Source organism: Eufriesea mexicana, unplaced genomic scaffold, assembly GCF_001483705.2.
Source record: "Eufriesea mexicana isolate 0111107269 unplaced genomic scaffold, ASM148370v2 scaffold4744748132, whole genome shotgun sequence".
NCBI lineage: Eukaryota > Metazoa > Arthropoda > Insecta > Hymenoptera > Apidae > Eufriesea > Eufriesea mexicana.
The window spans coordinates 87,901-98,268 of NW_016907911.1; positions in this window are offsets into that span (position 1 = coordinate 87,901).

Consider the following 10,368-nt stretch of genomic DNA (forward strand, 5'->3'; position numbering starts at 1 on the left):
ATACCTTCATATATTACAAATACATAATGTTTTTTAATTTAAGTAGAAATAATAATTTCCAAATAATTTATTTTTTATAGTAATTTTTTTTTTCCGAATATAGATTGAAAAATATGAGTGATAGTCTGTGTGTTTACTTAATCAAATCACTCGTAGATGAAACTTTATCAAAGAGATCAAGTGTATGCTTAGTCCTTTCAGTCAAAAGCTAAGGACATAACATAGGGGTTTGCGGTGTTCGAGTTGAAAGTAAGAGGGGAAGAAAAAGGTGTGTGAACGTTCACGACATACGCGTGTGATACAGAGGATTCAAGGGTCGATTCCGAAGTGCTGGTATAGGAGGGGATCAGTAATCTTGCGCTGGTTAATTCGATTCTTTGTGACGATGGAAGTAATAGTTACGGGTCAAATCTTTAAAAGATCCTTTCGGCTTACCTTCGCTGCTTTTCTTTATCTCAACAAAAATACTTCTCAAATCATACTTTGATTATCGCGATTTAAGCAATTGCGGAATAATTACATATAACTTAACATCTACTAATACAAAAAATTTTATTTACACACAAAGAAAATTCCCGATCCTGGAATTGGTGGTGAGACTGCATTTGCGATGAATTTATAAGAAAGAGCTTATTATTTCTCAAAGAAGATACCGACGTCGGTAACGCCCCTAAAAGGAAGGGATAAAGTAACTAGAGAAGAGGGTTGGAGGCTGGGCGTATAAGATAGACCGAGAAACAGGGAAAAACTGAAAAGCGACGCCGGAGATAAACCGGCTCATCCTTTCTCGCCCTACAAAATCCAATCCTGTCCTTTGCGTGACGAAATCTCAAGATTAAACATATTCCGTTTTTCTGTGTCACTGAGATGTCATGAATTAACTCGATGATGTCGAGACGTTGCATATCGATAGTGGATATCTATCACATTAATCGAATATACATATATAAGTAAATATGGCGTATTTATCGTTTACCGAGTACAAGTTTGAAACAGTCGTTTATGTTCTTCTTTTTCTCCTTTTTACTTTAAACAGAAAAAAAGATCTCTGATTCGTATTTGAAAACGCAACACACATTTCGGTCACTCAAAACATCGAATACCAAGCCAATTTTGTTTTCCCGCGTTCATGTGTATCGTCGTTATAATCTGTTTCATGTTGTAATATTTTTTTGTATAACAAAGACGGCAGCGTGGAAGTGGAAAATGGAATCCGGCAAATGCTGAATAACCAGCTGAAATCGCGGTATGCCTGAAAGTACCAGAAAGGAACTTACAGATTGAATCGCTGTCACAATAGCGAGATAGATTTTTTCGCCGATTCTCGCGTTCATCCTTTGGAAAGTTTGCGAAATTGAATTACGTTTCGTTCCCTTCCCTTCGCTTTTATTCTTTTCCCTTTTTTCCTTTATTCTTTTTCTACTTTCTCTCCGTTTGATGCTCGCCGATTCTGTCGCGATGTCTGCCCGATTAAGACTGAACGTGGATTATGTCGTCGCCAGACGAACGCGGATTTTCCTCTAATCGACTTCCTAGTCGCCTATCAACGCTGGTTTGTTTCGCCCCCGCAATTGTTGAGGATGCGACTCAATATGGCTTCTCGTTCTAATTGCTTCTCTTGTTGTCCATAATCAGCGTTTAATCGATCTTAACATTTATCTTTATTTATTTTTCAATATAAATATTTGTCAAAATTTATCCTTCAATGTTACGTCACAATCACGAATTCAATCTATCGATTCTGAAATGAAATCTAACCAAACAAAATTTGGCTTCTCGTGCTGGGGAAAGTATCACGACGATATTACGATAGTACGAATCATTATGCAATTCGAAAAGTAAATACTCGTGAATGTAATGTTTCGACGCTATAAGATCCATTCGTAGTTACGCCAATCTACCAGTGTCAAAGATTTTACAGCACGCGAAACGCCTTGAAAATGCCCTGAGCGTCATTGCGTCACGTGGGCAACAATAAGCGGCAAATTGCTTAATATAGTTAGTTTCGTCTCCGCCGCAATTAGTTGTCGCGTTAGTCGCGAGCGCGTGGACGAAGAAGTAAAAAGGAGGGAAAGCTAGTCGACTAGCGAACTGCTTGGTTATTGTTAGTCGAACGATCGAAGTGAGTGAATGTGCGCGTCAAAGAGCATTCTCTATCGTTTCTCGTGAAATAGAACTCGTTCGTCGTTTGTGCGTCCTTCCCCTTGCTCCTCCACAGCCACTCGTTTTTTCTGTGCCGGGAGAGAGCCGTCTAATAACCCCTCAGCTGAGGAGGACTGCTCGCGAAAAAGGAACATTTTCTTAAAGGAGCATTCAGAGCGCGGCTTGATAGGTGGATATTATAGTAGCTGGGGGTTACCCTCGCTGCCTAGGTTCGGTTGGTGAGGAAGAGGGAAGGCATGGAGGAGGGAAAACGTGGCGCTGCCACGAAAACGAGGAGACACAGAGAGAAAGAGCAAGAGTGAGAGAAGGAGAGTGTGTGTGTATGAGAGATAGAGAGAGGCAGATAGAGAGAAAGAGAGCAGAGGGGTTGTACCCGGTGGAGGCAGGGGAATGCATCCATCCATATCCATCCCGGGGTGGCTACTGGGGCTTTGATTACTTGTTTTAATCTTCCGACTGCCGACTGGGCGAGCATCTGTCACTCAAAATCCGTAATTGCGCCCGCTACCGCGGTGGTGCGCTCTTCTACCCCTCTCCAGCTCGGTGATTCGCGGCAGAGCCCGCCCATGTTGCTTCCGAAGGGGCTGGCTTCTTGCTTTGAGCACTCTGCCATTACTTTCTTATTGCTCGTTTAGCACTTTCACACTGGCTTTCCGGTTACGGACTACGGGGCTACGAGGCGTATTCGGAGGTGATCGGCTAATCGGATTACCCGTTGCTGCTGCTCGTCGAATTCCACCTTCTTTGCTACTTCGCTCGACACTGGTGCGCTGCGTCTTTTCAGACGTTTCCTCGCCGTTCCACACGAGACACGCTGGCGCCACGTTTATGGTTAGGTTCGTTATGCTTACACCGACCGAGGTCGGCTGGAGACTCTCGAAACGGTTACCCTATCGAGAAGCGGTCGAAAAGGGATCGACCATGTCGAAGACCATGGACTACGTATTTATTTCTTCATTTATTTATTTATTTGGGTGAAGGCAAATCTACCGCCGGTTGCGACGAGAAAGCGTATAGTGGGCGTCACGATACAGCGAGGCCGTGAAACAGGTTAGGGATTAAAGTAAACATTCAGTTGTCGGGACAAACGATTGAGAGTAATATGATTACACCGTTAATTGTTTTTCGAATGTCGTATTCAAAGTTACAATTCTGAATGCCGTTCTTCGAAAGTCTATCTACAACCGTGTTTTATTTTTAATGATTTAAATAAATTTAAATTCGCAGGCCCACGAGAAACGTCCGATTTATCCTTGAGGCTGTTGACAAGTTTGCAAGTCTATACTTTGGTAATCCAGGTAATTAATATTCGAATCGACCGAATATTTCTTGCGACGTGGAACATTTCTCGGGCTGATCTTGACCGATCGACTATCCAGTTTCTTTTCTTTCAGGAAACGTCGTGTTTAGCGGTCAGTGAAGAAACGGCGAATAGGATCCGACAGGGACAAAGAATAGAGAGAAAGAGAGAGAAAGTCGAGGTAAAAAAGGAAAAAATAGAAAAGAACGGCGGGTATTAAATGGACGAACCCCCTCCTGTAGCCAGCCTGTCCGACAAGGCATCACCGGCAGAGCCCACTCTATCCACTTACCGCACGAATGGACGAGGTGGTCATCAGATCGATGAAAAGAGATTCGCGACACGCCACGGTGCACCGGTGCACTCTAAAACTGCCCCGGTATCGCGTTTGGCCTACAACGAAGCCAATCGGGCTGCCGCCGGCTCGATAGGGGGTCGAAACTGCAGCACCGGCAGCGTGATCTAATTGTGCCCACTCAAACCAGATCAAAACAATGCGGGACACGGGCTCGCGCGTTGCATTTAGCTAAATGTGTCCTTTGTCACGGCCATTGCCTATCCACCGTTCGCGAATTAGACGACAAAGCCCGGGTTCTCGTTGTTTACGTTCACCGGCCATTGTGCCAGGGTTAACTCTCCGCGCTCGTCAAAGCCCACTTAATGGCGCCTTTAATTACAAGTGTCTCAGGCACAACGGCGCTACCGAATCAAATATCCGACTCTCGGGCGACCTATCATGCATCAATGGAATTTCTTCGATATCATCCGAAAAAAAAAGAAAAAGAAAGGAGAAACCTGTACTTCTCTGTTTGTATTATAGATAGCAGTCCCGTCCCCGCTCGAAAGGACAATTTATCGATGTCGATGTAAGAGTACAAAGGAGATTCTAATTCTTTCGTTGGCGGGACCCAGTACCGGCTCCCTAGCGCATTATTTCCGTCCAGACGAGACGCGATCGTTCCTCCGACCGATTTAATCTGGACCGATTCCACCCCATCGCAGGCGGCGCAATCTCCGCGATCGCGTGAGCAAGAAAAGAAGAAGCTCGCAACCGCTTCGCCGGGATTTCTGCTCTCTAATTGTCGGAGTCATTCGTTCCTTTCACGAACAACGGAACAGATGCACCGACTTTGTATTCGGGAGGCTGCGCTCGGGGAACCAGGGGGGTCCCGTGTCTCTTGGGGTTATTTTCAGTCGATTATCCGGCCGAGCGTGGGGTCAACGCCGCGATAGTTTGGCCTGACAAGTAAAAGAGTACACGACGACGACTCTATTAGTGGGTTGGATGGGATCAGGGGGATAGAAGGGCTGCTGGACGACTTAATTCACGTCTTTGGCCCGCATCGCAGCTTCGCGGTTCCACCACGCGTCGCACTGCAATCGGCCGCACTTTGACAGGGCCCGATCCGATTGTCTCCTAGGTGCTTCATCGACGAATCGACGACACGCGCCTCTTTTGTGCCCGCAAGGGTGCAGTTTCGTTGGAGCAATCGCTCGAACATTGGGGTGAAAAATGTTGCGAGATTGTTCCAACTGAAATTCGAGTCGCGATTGACTCTCGAGATAGGATTAAGATTTCATTTGCTAGATTTCGCCTAATATTTCGTATCTCCATGGTTTTGATCTTCGTTTCTTCCCCCTTTCAAACAAAATCTCTATGTCATAATATCTACGCTGTGAGAACTCTTAATCTTCGCTAGAAATTTAACTCAAGAATTAAATTAAGGAACGGAGAAGGGACAGAGATCGTTATGAAATTTCGTCTGGCAGTTTATCTCTGGCAAAAATTCACGTCGAATTTCTTAGAACCTCCACGTCGAGTATTTAAAACCAACAGCTTAGATTCGTTGCATACGTGACAAGTTAGTCGTCGCTCGAGTTTCTTGGGATAAAAATTAGAGAAGATGCGAAATGTAAAGTTAATCACTCCGACTCGTGAATGGTTGGCATATCGGAATTATCCGAGTGACGCGGTTGAATGAGGAAAAAAAAACTATTAAAACCACCCCTTGCGGTGAACAAAGCGTCGTAGTTTGAAGCGGCGACACATGCTCTCGAGTATCCTTTTTCTATAACTATAATTATCTGGCATGGCCCGTTGTCCTCGGTCGTACACCGCGGTGAAACGCGTCGGGAAAGAGATCGCACGCAGCAAGTAAATGGATGGATGAACCGGGGCGAAAAAGGGTGCCTTTGAGCCGGCGAGTCCGTTGCTGCCAGATTAATTAACGAAGCGCTCGCCCGGGGTCCGGAAAAGGATCAACAACTCCGATACCGGGATACTCGGAGCTAATAGACAGGTGGCCCTATCTGCTTAACCATCGCTTCGCTCTTGGATCGATCGCTCGATGCTGTGGTAATCGCGAATCAATCGTCTCCACCCCCAACCCTGTCTCGTGGCTTTCTCTATCGAGGAATCTGTCTTTTAAGCTGTCTTATAAAGTACGAATGACCGTGTAAAGCGACCCTGTACTTTCTAGACCCTGTCACGAGAACTTTCGCCATTTTTAATCATCGAATCGGTGCATTCCATATCCATGGAATTTCGATTTTATATAAAATCGCTTAATATTAATCGCCGAGCTTTTCGTATATTTCTGTCACTTATTCCATGGCTAATGAAAATATTCACGAATGTTTGACGGATTTTAAAAGTGGAGGGATACGGCTTGTAAAATTTCCTTTATCCCGTGTTTACACGGTCTTCGTTTATCCGCTGTTAGATTATATAACGTCACGTGTGCTCGCGTTTTCTAAAATATCGGCTCATTTATCGCTTTCACGATCGCTTGTTACATAGATAATATAAAAATTCGGGAATTTTTTTAGCGAACTTTGGTGACAGCTTTTCATGGATTCACGCGGCACCGAGCGATCTGGAAAATAGGTGTGGGGAAAAATTGATTATATCGCAGTAATTTACCTGGGAGTTAATTTACTTTAGAGATCCCATTGCGGGATGTCCCGGATGTTTCGCCGCGTCCTTGGCGTAGGTATAATTGCAGAGAGGGATATAAAATACGTTCTTCCCCTGCTGGACCGTGCTTTCGGAATTTATCGACGATCCATCGGCAATTTCGAAAACGCTTATTTCGGATCGCAATTAATTACACAGGGAATTGAACGATGTAATTAGAGGTAGGGAGGAGAAGGGGGGCGAATTAAGAGATATTTTAATTCGCCTGTATACCAGGTATAACTGAAACTTCGATAGCTCTGCTCATGCAGTATTAATCATACTCTCGTTCTCGGTTTCGTATTATTTCCTTTCTCGCCGCGTTTTCACGCGCCAATCGCTCGACTAATTGCTCAACCCGTGACAATCGCAATTACCATTCGTCCTCTGTGTCTCTGGATGGCGACTTGCATTTCACGCGAGAGTCGTCCACGCTGCGACGCGACGATCGATCAACGAAAAATTCATCGAACGCGAATAAATGATCGACACCGACCATTATCAATCGCCGTGATGCTCGTCCAGTTTCACTTTCATCCCGCTGGAAGACGGTAAACAGGCGGCCAGAAAGGGATGTAAAAGGGGAAAGGAAACGGAGGAGGATGGCAGATAAACTCGGGGTAATTAACTTTAGGGGATGAAATTGAACGAATTCTTAAAAACCGTACGATAGGAGTTTTATTTGCCGCTCGTTGAAACGGGGACTCGTGTCAAAGGTCCGTCCATCTAAGTAATTACCGGAGCTTAGGAGCGTCACAGTTGGGCTCAACGATGTCGATTAAACGCGAGATAAGATACAACTGCTCTACCTTTGCACGACTCGTGCGTTGCACGTAGTCGAGTGCTTTTTACAATGCTACCCTTAATTGGCACGCTCGTACGGTTACTCGAAATGCTTGGAAATTATCATCCGACAGGGATCTTGGATAGTTTTGACCAATCATCGAATAAAATTGCCGATAACCTTCGACCTTTGGGCGTTGAAAGTCGTGTCCGTGGAATATACCATGGTATGATAAAATCTTACGCAGGAAAATATCGGGTTGGGTAATAAGAAGTGTATTTTTATAGTAAATGTCATTTTTCTTTAATATAATCTACGAAATATAACGATATATCAATCGATCGAAACATTTAATGTATTATCCGATGAAAATGTTTTACTCGTTAGCCGTAACACGTGTTTCGTGTATGTACATTTCTTTCTTTTGCCAAAGATGAGCCTGCGTAACCATGCCCGTGTATATTATTCCATATCTGCAACTGAAAAGAATTTTATTGTAATATCTCGAGTATTCATTTTCTCTGTTATTAATTACCGCTAAGTATTACGTAATTTTCCACAGAGGTGGAAGAATATATATCGTGTATAATTGATTTATTTTAATAGGGCTTTAAAATTTGTAACGTTTCGGGCCTTTTGATCGCAAAATCCGCCACGATTCGAGTGAAACGTGGTATTATGCGTACAGCAGGCGCAAATGAAACATGTATTTCCTCCGTCTCTTATAACTCAAATTTAAACGACGAAATCGCACTTCACAAATATCGGCAATTTCCAGAATGCGAAATTTTATTTTTCTCGTGATCGAAAATCGAAGAGAAAATCGACGCGATTAAAGGCTGAAACAAAAGATTGGCGGGTCTTTAAATTACCGGAGATTCTCGGTGATTTAATTGACGCAATCGATGGATCCAAGGGTGGACGACGTCGCGGATACGTGAAACAGCGATATTTAGCGAAATTGGGCGAAGCCGCAAGTATGCCGATTGATATTTCGTCAAATGGTTTGATTAGTGCCGCTTTTTGTATTAGTCTATGGCCGCCGGTGTATTGTGAATGGTAATACGATCACGCGGTATTGTATGCGCTCAACATATGCGGAACGGAGTAGGCTCGCGCGCATCGTGCACGCCGCCGGTGTGTATGGAAGCGAAAAACCGGTGAACGGAGAACGATGTACTTTTCGGAGAAAGGAACAGAAAGCGTGCCGCGTGTTATTTCGAACAATGCCTACGGCCGATTTAGCCTCGGCCTCGCGACGACACGATAGAGGAACACAGCGGACCGAGGACCATTCGCCATGGAATCGCTCTGAAACGGTACCTACGCTCGAGTTTTAAAAATATGCTAAACCGTAGAGTGGAATTAGGGGACAAGGTACTTTGACTTGACGGTAAAGTAAAAATTCGGCAATCAGAGCATCGAAGATCAGGGAAATCTAGAGTTCGAGAATTCGGCAGCTCAAAAGTCTGAGAATTTAAAAATCCGTAACTGGGGAATCTGAAGATTCGGAAAATCGAGAATTTGGACGTTCGATAATTCCGAAATTCGGAAAATTAAAATACCTACGATTCGAAGCTTCGGCAATTCAAAAATTCGAGTATTTAGAAATTCGGTAACCGGAGAGTTCGATGATTTGGGAGTTCGGAGGTTTAAAAATTTCGTAATTTGAAAATTTGAAGATTCGGAGAATTAAAGTCCCCAAGAATTCGCCAATGGAAACACTGGAAAAATGAAAAATTAGGAAATTCGTCGTTTCCAAATTCTTCTCACCAAAAAATTCCTTTCATCGTGATCCCAAAATCGCGCTAGATAGTCATCGATCCTAAAAATCGCGTCGAAAAACAGCGATAAAAACGAACTGCGCGTGAAGTGGATTGATGGCAAGTCGGACGGGAAGTAGTAGAATCGCGGTTGGTCACGGCGGCTTCAGGTCCGAGCGGTGGTAACGGTGGAACTACTGGTCCGGGCCCTCGGTCACAGAGAAGAGAGCCGGCGTGACACGACGACAAAGCGTAGGAAGAGAAACGAAGACAGACAGCTCGGGCAAGAGAGTAAAGAGAGGGAGTCAATGGGTATAAGCACTAAGCACGTAACTATAAAAGGAGCAGGGGGTTGCGAATCGTCGCTAGATTAAAAAGAGGCTCCCTTTTTCGCTTGCTCTTTTATGCCCGTGCGCCGCGCCCCACACGCATCATGTGCCTCCGATACGTACGCGTGTCTGTGCTCTCTACATCCGCGTCTACACACGCGCACACACCGAGACACGAATCCGTACACGCAACGAGCGTCTTCTTATGCATGCGTGTACGACAAGCGTATGGGTACACGCGTTCGATATCTCGCGACCGTCCGCTGTAAAAAGCAATTCGATCTGGCAGCGCGGTCTATAAGCCCTCCCTTTTCCCTACCCTTTTGGTGCCAGCGTCAATCTTCCTGCTGGATTCGACTTTCGGTGTGCCTGTCTGCGCTTCGCAATGAAAATCGGCTGATTTCCAGCCGCTGCCGGTCGTTTACCATCCCGCCGATCGAGTATATACGTATTCCCTTTACGACTCCACCATGCTTCCATCCGGCACCTCCTACGTTTCAATTTAGTCGAGATTAACGCTTGCTCCTGACCACAAGGCCACACCGTGGACCCTGGGATTGGGTGATCGGTATGGGAACGAAACGTTAAACGCGAATGTGACTATGGCTTCGATCGTTTTACATTTTCCATTGATAAATTTGAAGTTGTCGATCTGGGTGTCAAGGTACTGTGTCAAGCTGTGTTGATTCCTTGATTATAGGACGACGAGGTTGGGTCAATGGTACAAGATCGACTGATAGTATGCCCTCCTATGTCGCATGAATTTTTCATGAACGTCTGTTTACTTTTAAGTTAATCGAGTCGTTGGACAGGGTATAGATCGTCATAAGTTCCTCATGCGAAACCGCACAAAGACGAGTGGAATTGCATTAGTGCCGGGTGTGCGAGTGCTAAAAGCTTTCGTAATTTTATTGCGAGCGAAATAGATATACCTGTACCCGGCAAGTAAGTAATATTAAATGCTTTGTCAACGCACAATGTATAATTATCGACAGAAGCGATCCTATCGCTCATTACGTTCGCATTAATCCGTATCGCGGTAAAATAAAATGTTCCTCCTGCAACACAGCGAT